The sequence below is a fragment of the Macaca nemestrina genome, chromosome 15, assembly GCF_043159975.1.
Source record: "Macaca nemestrina isolate mMacNem1 chromosome 15, mMacNem.hap1, whole genome shotgun sequence".
NCBI classification, from domain to species: Eukaryota; Metazoa; Chordata; class Mammalia; order Primates; family Cercopithecidae; genus Macaca; species Macaca nemestrina.
In genome coordinates this window covers 829,100-845,038 of record NC_092139.1, presented here as the reverse complement: position 1 = coordinate 845,038, position 15,939 = coordinate 829,100, and the positions used below count along the sequence as shown (strand labels likewise).

The 15,939-nt window shown below is 51.7% G+C and overlaps 1 protein-coding gene across 2 annotated transcripts in view; it reads left to right on the top strand.

Annotated features, from left to right (window-relative positions):
* The first annotated feature begins 5,293 nt into the window (after positions 1 to 5,293).
* The window catches only part of LOC105470468 (DnaJ heat shock protein family (Hsp40) member C5), a 39,844-nt gene continuing 29,198 nt past the window's right edge, over positions 5,294 to 15,939 (top strand). The window contains exon 1 of one of the 2 annotated variants that reach the window (XR_011613135.1): positions 5,294 to 5,447. The gene's annotated coding sequence lies outside the window, so the exon portion shown is untranslated. The remainder of the gene's footprint in view (positions 5,448 to 15,939) is intronic. The other variant, XM_071079019.1, reaches the window with a different exon arrangement.

The window sequence follows — 15,939 nt, the reverse complement described above, 5'->3', positions numbered from 1 at the left end:
GGCACACCTGTAGTCCCAGTCATTCTGGAGGGTGAGGCAGATCACCTGAGCCCAGGAGTTCAAGACCAGCCTGGGCAACATATTGGGATTCCAGCTCAACTAAGTAGGCCGGATGTGGTGGCTCATGTCTATAAGCTCAGGACTTTGGGAGGCCAAGATGGGAGGATCACTTGAGCCTGGGAGTTTGATACCAGCTTGAGCAACGTAGCCAGGCCCTGACTCTACAAAAAAGTGAAATAATTAGTCCCAGCTACTCAGGAAGCTGACCCTTGAGTCCAGAAGGTTGAGATTGCAGTGAGCCATGATCATGCCACTACACTCCAGTCTGGACAAGAGATTGAGACCCTGTCTCAAAAAAATAGTAATAGTTGTAGGCCACGTGCTGTGGCTCACGCCTGTAATCCCAGCACTTTGAGAGACTGAGGTGGATGGATCACAAGATCAGGAATTTGAGACCAGCTTGGCCAAGATGGTGAAACCCTGTCTCTACTAAAAATACAAAAATTAGCCAGCGGTGGTGGGCGCCTGTAATCCCAGCTACTCGGGAGGCTGAGGCAGGAGAAGCGCTTGAACCCGGGAGGCAGAGGTTGCAGCAAGCTGAGATCGAGCCATTGCACTCCAGCCTGGGTGACGAGAGTGAGACTCCGTCTCAAAAAAAAAAAAAGTTGTAGTATAGAGTGCTGTGCATTCGAAAAGCCACGTGCTGGCCATCTTGCCTCTGGTGCAGAGCTAGACTGCATCAGACACAAGTGCCAGGAGCCCGCTGGGCGGAGGTGGGTGGAAGTGGGCAGGGCCCCACTACCTGGGCGAGCACGTGATGGCTGTCGGGTTCGTGTTACTCCATGCTCAACGGCCTTCAAAGGCTTGACCTCGTTCTGGGGACGAGGGACCACTTGGAATAATAGTACCTGAAGCCTCTCACGTGCTTAATGAACAGGGCAAGTTTGGACTCTCTGGCTCAGGTCAGAAGACAGCCAAGACGGCACCGATGAAATGAAGCAGGGTCCTCCCTCGGGGCGGGCTCCCACAGCAGCTGCTGTGGGAAGGATCCACCTGCCGCTGCGCAGAACGTTTGCTTCTGCGGGTTAGACGAGTGCACCTGTGGCTCCGGGATGTCCCATGGTGGTGCAAGGGCTGCTTTGTTGTTAGGGTTTTTTTTATTTTATTTTTTTTATACGGAGTCTCGCTCTGTCACCCAGGCTGGAGTGCAGTGACCGATCTCAGCTCACTGCAAGCTCTGCCTCCCGGGTCCACACCATTCTCCTGCCTCAGCCTCCCGAGTAGCTGAGACTACAGGTGCCCACCACTACACCCGGCTAATTTTTTGTATTTTTGGTAGAGATGGGGTTTCACCGTGTTTGCCAGGATGGTCTCGATCTCCTGACCTCGTGATCCGCCCACCTCGGCCTCCCAAAGTGCTGGGATTACAGACGTGAGCCACTGCGCCTGGCCTTGTTAGGGGTTTTAAGGTAATTTACAGGATTCTAAAGTCAAAACTGGATACAAAGCCATGCTCAGAAACAGGCTCTGCTCCCCACCCACCCTCTGTCATGACTTACTGCTCATCCTCCCAGTGTGTTTCAAGCAAAAGCAAGCACCTGTGAAGATGCTCTCATTCGCTTCCTTTCCTCCGTCAAACAGCGGTGTACAGTGTTCTGCACTTTGCCCCTCCTTCCCACTAACACGCTCCAGAGCGCTCACTGCGTCATCTGTGCAGACCCTGAGGGGCGGCCGGGCGCGGTGGCTCACGCCTGCAGTCCCAGCACTTTGAGAGGCCGAGGCAGGCGGATCACCTGAGGTCAGGAGTTTGAGACCAGCCTGGCCAACATGGTGAAAAAATACTAAAAATACAAAAATACAAAAATTAGCCAGGCGTGGTGGCACGTGCCTGTAATCCTAGCTGCTCAAGAGGCTGAGGCAGGAGAATCACTTGAACATGGGAGGCAGAGGTGGCAGTGAGCCGAGATCATGCCATTGCACTCCAGCCTGGGCGATAAAGCGAGACTCTGTCTTAAAAAAAAAAACAAAACTTGAGGGGGCACCTCCACTCTCCCCTGGTTTGGCACTTTGCATGTATCCATTCTTAGTCTTTGGCGTTCCCATTGGAAGACTCCTTTAGTGGGAGCACCAGACTTCGGAGGTCAGAGGTAGCCAGGCTGACCCCAGATGGAAGAGCAGGGAAAGTTAGGTGGCCTTGAATTGTATGGTACATAAGCCCCAGTACAGCAGGGAGCTGGCACCAATAAAGGGTGAATTGCGCTGTTGCCGCCTGCAGTCAGGATTTACCCTAATTTATTTTGGGATGAGTTCCTCGTGGTCTTCATTTATTGAACAGATACTGTAACTGCCCTGCGGGTAAGAGTCTGCTAGGTTTTGTGTGGTCCAAGGGTGAGTCCGACGTGGACCCAGTGCTCGAGGACTTTGCAAACCATCTGTTGGGGAAGACATATTCCCCTGTGTACCTGGCTCATGTTTGACGAGGTGAAACGCTTGGAGAGCTTCAAGGACGGAGCAAGTGGAGTAAGTGGACCTGAGGAGCGGGCAGCAATGCCTGAAGGCTCAGTCCCCTCTTCTCAGAGTGAGGATAATGGCATCTGCCTCATCATATTGAAGGGCTTAAGCTTATACAGCACTTAGCACAGGGCCTGATGTATCAGAGGTAAACATGACACTCTTCCCAACTGTAGCCACAATCAATCTCTTCTTGTCTTCTTCTTTTTTTATTTTTTATTTTTTTTGAGACCTTCCTGTCGTCTTTTTTTATTTATTTATTTTTTTTTGAGACAGGGTCTTGCTCTGTTGCCCAGGCTGGAGTGCAGTGGTGCAATCTTAGCTCACTGCAACCTCCACCTCCCGGGCGCAAGCAGTTCTCCTGCCTCAGCCTCGTGAGCAGATGGGATTTACAGGGGCGTACACCACCACGCCCAGCTAATTTTTGTATTTTTAGTCGAGACAGGGTTTTGCCATGTTGGCCAGGCTGGTCTTGAACTCCTGACCTCAGGTGATCTGCCCACCTCGGCTTCCCAAAGTGCTGGGATTACAGGCGTGAGCCAGTGTACCTGGCCATACCTTCCTGTCTTATTTTCTCCAAGCAGGCTGGCGTGTTCATGGATCGGTATATGTGTGATACTTTTTATGTATCATGCATCGTGCTCATTTTAGTTTCAGGAGTTCTTTGCTCCTGTGTAGCCTTTCTATACATTATCTTTCTTTTTTTTTCTTCTTTTTAAATAAGAGATGGGGTCTTGCTCTGTTACGCAGGCAGGAATGCAGGGACACAGTCATAGCTCACTGCAGCCTTGACCTCCCACCCGATCCAGCCTCCTGAGTAGCTGGGACTACAGGGGCATGCATGCCACTGTGGCCCGGCCAATTAAAAAATTTTTTTTGGCCGGGCGCAGTGGCTCACGCCTGGAATCCCAGCACTTTGGGAGGCCGAAGCGGGTGGATCACGAGGTCAGGCGATTGAGACCATCCTGGCGAACACGGTGAAACCCCGTCTCTACTAAAAATACAAAAAAATTAGCCGGGCGTGGTGGCAGGCACCTGTAGTCCCAGCTACTTGGGAGGCTGAGGCAGGAGAATGGCGTGGACCTGGGAGGCGGAGCTTGCAGTGAGCGGAGATTGCGCCACTGCACTCCAGCCTGGGTGACAGAGCGAGACTCCGTCTCAAAAAAAAATTTTTTTTTTTTCTGTAGAGATGGGAGTCTCACTCTGTCGTCCAGGCAGGTCTCAAACTCCTGGGCTCCAGTGATCCTCCTGCCTTGGTCTACCAAAGTGCTGAGATTCCAGGCGTGAGCCATGGTGTCCCGTTGTATACGTTTCAGTAACTATAATATTCCATTTGAGTGCTCACTTGTGCAGTTGGGCAGGTTTCCATTCTATTAAAAATAGTGCCTTCATGGACATTTCAGTGCATATACCTTTTTCTGTATTTGTGAATATTTTCTTTGAAAGAATGTCCGTAAAGTGTAACTACTAGGTCTCAGAGGGACTCACTTAAGGCCTGGTTCATTCATTCTTGCAGCTGCCAGCACAAGTGGAATACAGCTTCAACCTGAGATCGGTACCAGGCCCATTTCATTCTCTCATCCCTCCAATTCTGGCCTGAAATCATTCATTCTCTTGAATCTATAGTTATAGATATGAACCTGGCCTTTCTGCTTCTTGGGTTCCATAAGCCTTGTCTTCCTGCTAGCTTGATGTTGCACAGTTTAATGACTGCTAGGAGGCTTCCCAAGCTCTCTGACACTTCCAGGCTCTGAGACTGCAACAAGCTTGGCAATTCAAGACCGGCATTATGGCAGTGAGTTATGAGGGCAGAGGAAGGAGGAGGCCAGAACGTATTGAGAGAGAATTTGGGTTTCACGCAGTATGTCACTGGAAGCCTTGGATGCCACTGGATTTGTTTTAAAAAGATGACCTCACTGAACTCAGGTAAACGGGCAAGGGTGGAAGCGAGGAGGCAGGAGCACCGGCCGCAGAGGTCTGGGAGCTTCTAGGATGGGAAGTGGCACAGGCCGCCTATGCAGGGCAGGCCGTCAGTGAGTGGCGGAGCGCCTGCAGTCACAGGGACAGGGAAGGGTGGCCGGCGGGTCTCCACGCCCTCAGCGGGCCGACGGGACGGACAAAGGCAGAGGGAAGTGGAGTGGACGTTCGTCGTCCTGCCCCTCCACGCCGTTGTTTGGAGATGACTCCGGGAGGGTGCTGGCCTCAGCATTTCAGTGGTTGGACAGGAAGGAAGGAAGTCCCATCTCGGCGCTCCAGGGATGCGCAAATGTCAGTCCCAGGACAGTGGCTCGGGAGGGGGGCGGGGGCGACGGTCCGCAGCCATCTCCCACCAGCTCCCTGTTCAGTTATTTGATGAGAACGATTACGTTTTCTCAATCTTACTTAAAGTGCTGAGTAAACTTACCTGCAAGACCAGCAAGCCCTGCGCCTCTCTTTCCGCGCGGTTCCCCGCAGCACATGCCGGCCCACTCGGGACTCGGGATCCACCTGCGGCCACCTGAAGACTGGGAGGGCTGGCTCCGCCCCCGCCCCAACCGGCACGATGGGCCCCGCCCACTCATGGGCGGAGCCTCCACCGGGGGCCTCTGCCCCGGGCTGTCACTCGGGACTCCGCCCCCGGTGGGCGGAGCCTCCGCTCGGCGCTCTGAGCGCATGCGCAGCCAGTCCCGCCCGCGGCTCCGACCCGCCGGAGCCCACGTCCTTCCGGGAGCGCGCGCGCCGGTGCGGGTGCGTGCGTGAGCGTGCGCGTCTCCGCTGCCGCTGCCGCTGCCGCTGCCGGTGCTGCACCCGCGCCCTCTGCTGCCGCCGCCGCCGCCGCCGCCGCCGCCCGGGGTCTCCAGGCTGAGGAGTGCGTCGGCCGCTGCCCAGCAGCGCCGCGGAGCGGGGAGCGGAGCCGCGGAGCCGGCGGGAGGGCCGGCGGGCGGGCGGACGGGCAGGTGAGCTCGCTGCGGGCCGGGCGGGCGGGTCGGCCCACGTCAGGCCGGGGCGGTCGGGCGGGCGGGGGCGCGGGCGCGGGCGCGGGTGGGGGCGGGGGCGGTGCGCCAAAGCCGGAAATGGCGGCGACCCCCGGGCCGGGGCCGCGCGGGGCCGGAGCTGCTGCGACGCCGCGGCCTGGGCCGGGCCGGGCCGGGCCGGGGGCGCGGGAAGGTCGGCGCCGGGGCCTGCGGGAGTCGGGCCGGGCCGGGGGTCTGAGTGCCGCGTCCCGCGGTGGGGACTGGGGCCGCGCTCTCCGCGGGTCTCTCCGGGCCCGGGACGCCGCCTCCGCATCCCCAGGTCCCCGCGGCCGCCCCCGACCCCCCGGGGTCCTCCCCCTTCTGCGGGAGGACCGAAGAAGCTGGAGCATCGCTGGTTTTAGGGTGGCAGATAATTTAGTCCCTGGGTCGTTGTGTTTATAGCTCGGGGAATTGAAAATTGTTCTTTAGCGCACCTTAAATTAATCTTTCAGACGTTTTAAATTCCAAAAAGCATTTGGTTTGTAAGAAAAAACCTGCCTTAGCCGCCTTATAAAAACATTTGAAGCCATGCTTTATATTGAACTCTTAAGGAGAGAGTATTAGGAACTCATCCGTTCAGGTTCTAACTTGTTGGTTTTAAGTGTCTGGATTAAAGACTCTCTTTTTCGTGTGCCGAAGCCATGATTTCTCAAATTCATTCAGTTGTGTCATACAGGAAAAGGAAGCAAAAATTTCAGCTTTATTTTTGTTTTCCGGCTTAGGCTTGGTTGGGAAAATTTGGTGGTGGTTAGACACTTCTGCTCTTATTTGTCTGTTTAGAAAAACCTAATGACAAAAACGGTTATATTACTCCATCTATTGTCATGGTTACTTGAAGGCAAAACTTTACCCAAAGCTTCTGAGATTTTATGTTCGTTTATTTGCTTCTCTTTTTAAAAAATGTCAGCTGAGGCCGGGCGCGGTGGCTCAAGCCTGTAATCCCAGCACTTTGGGAGGCCGAGACGGGCGGATCACGAGGTCAGGAGATCGAGACCATCCTGGCTAACACGGTGAAACCCCGTCTCTACTAAAAAATACAAAAAACTAGCCGGGCGAGGTGGCGGGCGCCTGTAGTCCCAGCTACTCGGGAGGCTGAGGCAGGAGAATGGCGTGAACCCGGGAGGCGGAGCTTGCAGTGAGCTGAGATCCGGCCACTGCACTCCAGCCTGGGCGGCAGAGCGAGACTCCGTCTCAAAAAAAAAAAAAAAAAAAAAAAAAAAGTCAGCTGAGTTTCAGGAATGAGTGATCTGTCAAACGGGAGATGAAATTAGAAGCCTGGATCTAAGGGCTTTGGGGAAGTTTCGGTTGAGTTCATGGTTCCCCTTTCACTTATGTCGGTGCTGTAGGACTCGGGCTGGCTCCAGCTGGCGTCTGGCCCAGCAGAGAGCTGTAGGGGCCCGCTCTGGTTGCTGGCTGTGTGGCCTCTGATGGACGCCCCTGGCGAGGGTGTTAATGAGCCTGCATCGTCTGAGTCCACCCACCCTCTGACTGGCCCCTGACTCACTCTGCACCTGCCGTATCAGCCTCCTTGCTGGTTCTGAACAGACCCACATGCTCTGTCCTTGGATCTTCCTGGAATGCCTGGTGCCTTAACCTCCTGGCCTGGCGACTGCCTGCCTGCCGTGCCACCCAATTCCCTGTCTCCCTTCCTCACTTCATTTTCCCACAGTGCTGAATCCTCCTAGTGTCCTGCTTAATGCATTTATCGTACTTAATATTTTACTGTGAGTTAGTAAGGTTCTGGAGAGACTTTTTTGAAAAGACCAGTTGCTGGCACATGATCTGGGCCCAGTAAATATTTGTTCAGTGAATGAACGTGAGGAGGTTAGCAGCAGCTGTGCCTGGGGCTGGCCTTGTCACCCGGAAGTCCTTGTGGGTGAGGTCTGAGCACGTAGAGGTAAGGGTTCCTGGAACGTTGGCCCTCAGGACAGAGAGCCACCAGCTGTCACCTGCCCACTGGGGAAAGAGCCAGGTAGGGGTGGCTCGGAAGGGTGCATGGGACCCTTGTAAATCTTTTTGCAACTTTGAATCTATAATTATTTCAAAGTTAAAACGTTTCTAAAAAGTCAGATCTGTTTGGGCGCGGTGGCTCACACCCATAATCTCAGCATTTTGGGAGGCCGAGGTGGGCTGATTACTTGAAGTCAGGAGTTCGAGACTAGCCTGGCCAACATGGTGGAACCCCGTCACTACTAAAAATACAATATTAGCTGGGTGTGGTGGCATGTGCCTGTAATCCCAGCTACTTGGGAGGCTGAGGCAGGAGAATCACTTGAACCCAGGAGGCAGAGGTTGCAGTGAGCCAAGGTCACGCCTCTGCACTCCAGCCTGGGCAAAAAGAGCGAAATTCCGTCTCAACAACAACAACAAAAATTAGCCGGTCGTGGTTGTGGGCATACATAATCCCAGCTACTCAGGAGGCTGAGGCAGGAGAATCCCTTGAACCTGGGAGGTGGAGGTTGCAGTGAGCCAAGGTCACACCCCTGCACTCCAGCCTGGCCGATAGAGCCAGACTCAGTCTCAAATAAATAAAAATAAAAAAATAAAAAGTCAGATCTGCCACTGGTAATAATGCTTTTAGAAATTTTGTCTTTGATTACCAGGAAAAACCCTACGTGCTAGTTCTTATACTCTGTCGTGACATTTGGTCATCAAGTAGAGTGAGGTGGAATTTAATTCAGGAGAGTGACTGTGGTTGATCTCCTTAGCACGAGGCCCTTCAGCTGTGGTGCTGTGACAGCAACAGAGGCTGCTTGGTGACTTGAGGACTCTGGAGTCCTTTCCACAACCTCCACCTCATGCCCACATTAACTCAGAGCGAGTGGGCTTCAGGGCTTTCCCCAAAGATGGTGGTATTAACGTGGTTCAGAGATTGAACAGACGCTGCACGTTTCTCAGTCATTTTTGTTCCTCGGTTCCCCTCGCCTGGAGGGTGGATGCTGCTGAGCCCGGTTGTACAGCTGCCCCTGTGACCAGCAGCTTTGCCCAGGGTCTCCCTGTTAATCATCGTCAGAACCGGAACTTGAACTCAAGTCTTCGCTAGACCAGGTTTCTTCTAAGTATCTGGCATCACCAGGAAGAGCCCCGTACAAGGTGCTGGTTTTGTTATCCTTAGAGCCCAGATGCGAGGTGCTCACGTGTATGCCTGGGGTTAGCAGTTCCGTAGGTGTTTGTTGAATGAATCACTAAAATGCAGTGGGGCGAGGAGTCATGATAAGGTAGAATTTTATCTAAGGTGGAGTTTGCTTCTGAAATCAGGCAGGAAGGTGAATGTTATACCCAGTTAGGAGCATGTAATGTCGCAGGTAAACTGTATCAGCAAACGAAAGCAGTTTTTCTCCAGCGCGGAGACAGCCCCTGGGTCACTGGGCTGGGTGAGAAGAAGCCATTTGTAGAGAAATGAAACTTGATGACTAGTCCTGCACGAGAGGTGGAGAAGAGACCCCTAACTCTCCAATTATCTCCAAGCGGCCGTTAAAATGAGTGCTGCCAGGCCGGCCCGGCGGCTCACGCCTGTAATCCCAGCACTCTGGGAGGAGACCGAGGCGGGTGGATCTCGAGGTCAAGATATTGAGACCATCCTGGTCAACATGGTGAAACCCTGTCTCTAGTAAAAATACAAAAATTAGCTGGGCATGGTGGCACATGCGTGTAGTCCCAGCTACTCGGGAGGCTGAGGCAGGAGAATTGCTTGAACCTGGAAGGCAGAGGCTGCAGTGAGCCAAGAAGATCGTGCCACTGCACTCCAGCCTGGCGACAGAGCGAGGCTCCGTCTCAAAACCCACAAAGTAGTGCTTCTAAAATGAGACTCACTGTGATGTTCTGATTAGAACATTCTCATGCCACAAAGTCCTGAGATGGATCCAGGGAGCACAGTCTTCTGTCAGACGCACCTCCTGCCCCGCCATAGGCTTTCCCACTGTGGCAGCAGAATCTGTGCTAGACCTTCATGAAAGAGGACAAGATCGGGGCTCACGTGACTGGGGCTGGATTGGAGCTGCTCTGTTTCTGAGCCTCTGCATTCTGTAAAATGAGGGTGGTGGTGCCTCCCCTGCGTGCCTGCTGGGAGAGAAAAGGAGGCAATAAATGAAAGGTGTCTTATCACCTCGTTCCTGAATAGAAGTGACAGAGATGCTGAAAAACAGTAATAGTCTTGTTTTATGAAAGTGCTACCCCTAATCTAGGAGCTGGGACTGCCATGCCAGGAGCCCTCAGATAATGACATCCCTGAAGAGGATTAGCAGCTAGTCTGTTATCAGTCACAGGCAGTTCAACCCAGAAGATTTAAGGATTAGATTACCCAACAACCTTGAGTGTAGATTTTGTCTCTCATCACCCTTTGTGTTAATTTTGGGTGCATTGTGTATTAATGAGGAAGTTTGTTCTGCTTTATTCTTGGTACGTGACAGACAATAGATATAGGTCATTAGAAATAAAAATTGTTGACCGGGCGCGGTGGCTCACGCCTGTAATCCCAGCACTTTGGGAGGCCGAGGCGGGCGGATCACGAGGTCAGGAGATCGAGACCATCCTGGCTAACACGGTGAAACCCCATCTCTACTAAAAATGCAAAAAATTAGCCGGGCGAGGCGGCGGGCGCCTGTAGTCCCAGCTACTCGGGAGGCTGAGGCAGGAGAATGGCGTGAACCCGGGAGGCGGAGCTTGCAGTGAGCCGAGATCGCGCCACTGCACTCCAGCCCGGGCGACAGAGCGAGACTCCGTCTCAAAAAAAAAAATAAAAATAAAAATAAATAAAAATTGTTGGCTGGGCGCGGTGGCTCATGCCTGTAATCCCAGCACTTTGGGAGGCCGAGACGGGCGGATCACAAGATCAGGAGATCGAGACTACCCTGGCTACCACGGTGAAACCCCATTTCTACTAAAAAATACAAAAAACTAGCCGGGCAAGGTGGCGGGCACCTGTAGTCCCAGCTACTCGGGAGGCTGAGCCAGGAGAATGGCGTAAACCCGGGAGGCAGAGCTTGCAGTGAGCTGAGATCCGGTCACTGCACTCCGGCCTGGGTGACAGAGCGAGACTCCGTCTCAACAACAACAAAAAAAAGAAATAAAAATTGTTTTAACTTTTATGAGTTTTGCAAACATTGATATTTCACATTGAAATTGCAGAAATTAGGACAGCATCTCATTTTCTTTTTTTTGGGATGAAGTCTCGCTCTGTCACCCAGGCTGGAGTCCTGTGGCGTGACCTCAGCTCACTGCAATCTCTGCCTCGCGGGTTCAAGTGATTCTTATGCCGCAGCCTCCCAAGTGGCTGGGATTACAGGCGTGTGCCACTATGCCCCGCTAATTTTTTGTATTTTTAGTAAAGAACGGGGGGTTTCACCATGTTAGCCAGGATGGTCTCAATCTCCTGACCTCGTGATCCACCAGCCTTGGCCTCCCAAAATGCTAGGATTATAGGCATGAGCCACTGTGCCCGGCCCTTTTTTTTTTTTTTTTTTTTGGTGGGGGAACGGAGTCTCACTCTGTCGCCCAGGCTTGAGTACAATGGTACGATTTCCGCTCATGGCAACTTCTGCCTCCTGGGTTCAAGTGATTCTCCTGCCTCAGCCTCCTGGGTAGCTGGGATTACAGGCACCTGCCATGACGCCCGGCTAATTTTTGTATTTTTAGTAGAGATGGGGTTTTGCCATGTTGGCCAGGCTGGTCTTGAACTCCTGACCTCAGGTGATCCACCCACTTTGGCCCCCAAGGTGTGGGATTACAGGCGTGAGCCACCCCACCCAGCCCCAGGTTGATCTTGAGCTCCTGGACTCAAGCGATCGTCCAATTTCTCATTTTCGAAGGAAACAAGTGCTTAGACCAGGTTTGGGACATGTCTCTGAAAATTCTGGGCTGGTGCAGTTGCTCGTGCCTGTAATCCCAGCACTTTGAGAACCGAGGCAGGCGGATTGCCAGAGTCCGGGAGTGAAGACCAGCCTGGGCAACGCTGCACAACCCCATCTGTACGAAAAATAGAAACAATTAGCCGGACGCGGTGACGTGCGGCTGTAGTCCCCGCTACTCGGAGGCTGAGGTGGGATCCCCTGAGCCTGGGAGGTTGAGGCTGCAGCAAACCAGGACTGCGCCACTGCACTCCAGCCTGGGTGGCAGAGAAATACGCTGTCTCAGAAACAACGACGAAAAAGGGAAGTTCTGTCTTGATCAATAATTTCCTCTTCAGGACAGACCTGCATATGCCAGAATTTAACTTTGTTCCAACATCATTCTACATTTTACATGAATGGTTTCAAAAAACTTATTTCTGTGGCAGAGAACGTTGTCGTTTATTCTTGACATATTAAACCTGAGTGATATTTTTACATTTTTGTGATGTGTTGTGAGTGCTTAGTGAATATTCTTTGAATATGGATATGAATGAACCTTACTTTTCTTGGATTTATAATTTTATTGTCCCTTTAAGTATTCTGCATTGAACATGTGTCACCAGCAGGAACGGTCATTACGAGATGGTGTCCGGAACCAGGTAGTGTCTGCATTGCTGTGTCCCAGGCATTCTTTGTTTGTTTGAGATGGAGTCTCGCCCTGTCATCCAGGCTGGAGTGCAGTGGCGTGATCGTGGCTCATTGCAGCCTCCACCTCCTGGGTTCAAGTGATTCTTCTGCCTCAGCCTCCTGAATAACTGGAATTACAGGCACGTGCCACCACTCCCAGCTAATTTTTGTATTTTCAGTAGAGATGAGGTTTCACTATGTTGCCCGGGCTGGTCTCGAACTCCTGACCTCAAGTGATCAGCCCACCTTGACCTCCCAAGGTGCTGGGATTATAGACGTGAGCCACTGTGCTCAGCCTGTGTTCGGAGGCGTTCTGTGCCTGTTATGAAATCATGATGCTGGCAGGTCGGAAGATGGGATGGACTTGCCAGCCCCGTCGGCTGTGCCCTGCCCTCCTTGCTGTCTCTAGAGCGTGGCTGACTTCTGGGAGAGCTCTCCCTGCCCTGTGCCTCCTCTTTTTCACCAGGTAGAGTAGAAATGTGTTCTAGTGAAACTGCAGAACCAAAATATCCCGTCTTATTCTAACTCTTGAAGAAGCAGAAGCTGAATTCAGGTGCTTGAGGCCCAGTCCACGTGCTCCACGTCAGTCTCGGGGTGGAGGCGAGCGTGGGTCAGAGGCCTCTACCTCTGACTAGGCTGCAGGTACCTGGCGGGAAGAGTGACTGCAGCTCAACAGAGGGAGTGTGCACCCCTGCCTGGCTTTTATTTTCCTCCTCCTGTTATCGGGAGGGATTAGCAGCAGAGCAAATGTTTGGGTTTTTGCTGTGCAGTTCCATTGGATGTTTCTTTATTAAACAGGATTGTGTTTTATTGTAAGAGGGTTTCCCTAAGACAAATAATGAAGGAAATTCTGGGTCCAAGAGTACAGACTGTAATTTCTGTCATCTGTTGCCAAGTTTGTAGCCCTCACGCAGTGCCTGTCTTTCCCCTTTGCTTTCAGGGCATTTTAACACAGTATTTTGGTGTTCTTTTAGCTACTGCAATAGGGTTTGCTATTAAAATCTGAGATTTTAAATTTTTGCAAATTGCAGTAAATTTCGTTAGTTCTCTCTTGATCTTTAAATAAGAGATTTCTTATGAGCCCAGTGTGGTGGCATGCATCAGTAGTCTCAGCTGCTTGGGAGGCAAAGGCTGGAGGATTGTTTGAGTCCATGCTGGGCAACATAGCAAGGCCTTCTCTCTTAAAAAATAATAAATGTCTTATTATAAATGGACTTTTAAAAAAGCACAAAACCAGTCAACATATGTTTTTTAAATTAGCTGAGAAAGAAGCTGTATTCCCGTAAAGCCTTTACCTGGGCTGTATTCATCTTTTTTTTTTTCTTTTTTTTTTTGAGATGGATTCTCGCTCTGTTGCCCAGGCTGGAGTGCAGTGGCGCGATCTTGGCTCACTGCAATCTCCCCCTCCCAGGTTCTCCGCCTCCCGGGTTCAAGCGATTCTCCTGCCTCAGCCTCCCTAGTAGCTGGGACTACAGGCGTGCGCCATCACGCCCAGCTAATTTTTGTATTTTTGGTAGAGACGGGGCTTCCCCATGTTGGCCAGGATGGTCTCGATCTCTTGACCTCGTGGTCTACCCACCTTGGCCTCCCAAAGTGCTGGGATTACAGGTGTGAGCCACCGTGCTTGGCCCATCTCAAACTTTTTTTGTGTGTGTTTTTTTGTTTGAGACAGAGTCTCGCTCTGTCGCCCATGTTGGAGTGCCGTGGCTCGATCTCGGCTCACTGCAAGCTCTACCTTCTGGGTTCACGCCATTCTCCTGCCTCAGCCTCCCGAGCAGCTGGGACTACAGGCACCCGCCACCATGCATGGCTAATTTTTTTGTAGTTTTAGTAGAGACGGGGTTTCACAGTGTTAGCCAGGATGGTCTTGATCTCCTGACCTCGTGATCCGCCCGCCTTGGCCTCCGAAAGTGCTGGGATTACAGGGCGTGAGCCACTGCACCCGGCCCATCTCAAGACTTTTAATAAAGCTCTTTGCATAGAAATATTTAAAAAATTAAAAAATTTTTGGCCAGGCTTAGTGGCTTAAGCCTGTAATCCCAGCCCTTTGGGAGGCCAAGGCAAGCAGATTACATGAGGCCAGGAGTTCGAGACTAGCCTGGCCAACATGGTGAAACCCTGTCTCTACTAAAAATACAAAAATTTGGGCAGGTGCGGTGGCTGACGCCTGTAATCCCAACACTTTGGGAGGCTGAGGTGGATAGATCTCTTGAGTTCAGGAATTTGAGACCAGCCTGGGTAACAGGAGGAAAACCTATCTCTGCAGAAAATACAAAAGTGAGCTGGGCATGGTGTTACATGCCCGTAGTCCCAGCTACTAGAGAGGCTGAGGGGCTGAGGTGGGAGGATCCCTTGTGCCTGGGAGGTGGAGCTTGCAGTGGGGGATGAAAAAGAATACCCCATGTCCAAATAGCAAAACACTCTGAAATGAGGCAAACTGGTTTGTTGAACAGGCATTCTGGGACAAGGTTACCCAATATGCATTAGCCATAATCCCCAGGACAGCCATGCAGGGGGGTCTTAAACAGTTTTTTAGATTCTTGAGTATAAAGGTATAATATTGAAGAATAAGCACAAATAATGCTGTTGTACATGTTAAAATGACAACACAGAATTTACAAAATTGCCTTTTCCCCCCAAAATTACCTCTTACGATGCAATTTCTGTTGGTACTGTTTTCTCTTGCATCATCCTGCCGGGTTGAGTAACCCTAACTGATTGTCACCAACAGACGGCCTCACAGCATCCTTCTCCCTGGTGTGAGCGCTGCTTAATTCAACGTGTGTGAAAATACTTTAAGACAAGGGTCCTGTAACTTGTACAGAATCTGAAGTGGCTTTGAATAGGCAACGGGTCCAGCTGCCTCTTAGTGTGTCTGGCCTCCAGGTGGGCGGATGGAGATGCACACAGGTGTTCATGGTCTAGACATCCTTGGAAACCTGCTCTGGTTTAGGGTAAATAGGCAAAATTTTACTAATGCTGTTCCTCGCATGGGCTGGTGGCCTTTGCCCTGGACTCCCTCCAGAACAGCTAGGTGTCCAGCTGACTGACAGCTACCTCCCCCTAAAGCCTCAAACAGACTTCTGTTACATTTTTAAAAGGCAGAGGACAATAAGGCAGATTAATAAACTGTGGGTTTTTTTTTTTTTTTTTCTTGAGACAAAGTCTTGCTCTTGTCCCCCAGGCTGGAGTGCCATGGCACGATCTCGACTCTCTGCAGCCTCTGCTTCCCGGGTTCAGGCGATTCTCCTGCCTCAGCCTCCGCACTAGCTGGAAAAAACTACAGGTGCGCACCACCACTCCCGGCTAGTTTTTGTAGTTTTGATAAAGATGGGGTTGCACCGTGTTTTGTTGGCCAAGCTGATCTTAATCTCCTGACCTCAAGTGATCCGCCCGGCTTGGCCTCCCAAAGTGCTGGGATTACAGGCATGAACCACTGTGCCCAGCCCAGGATATTTTTTTAGTTAAGGAAACTACTTTTTACATCTAAAATTCTATGTAACGATAATTAGTATGTCTTCTAGCTGAGAAAATAATTAATGTGTCTTCAAGCTGAGAAAGACTAAAAATAAAAAAAAATTAGCCAGGCGTAGTGGTGGGCGCCTGTAGTCCCAGCTATTCAGGAGGCTGAGGCAGGAGAATGGTGTGAACCCGGGAGGCGGAGCTTGCAGTGAGCTGAGATTGCTCCACTACACTCCAGCCTGGGTGACTGAGCAAGACTCCATCTCAAAAAATAATTAATTAATCAATAAAAATATGACGGTGGCCTGGGTGCAGTCGCTCACACCTGTAATCCCAGCACATTGGGAGACTAAGGTTGGAGGGTCACTTGAGCCCAGGAGTTTGCCTAGCCTGGGAACCTTAGGGAGAGCCTGCCTCTACAAAAAATAAACAAATATCCGGGTGGGGTGGTTGCACAC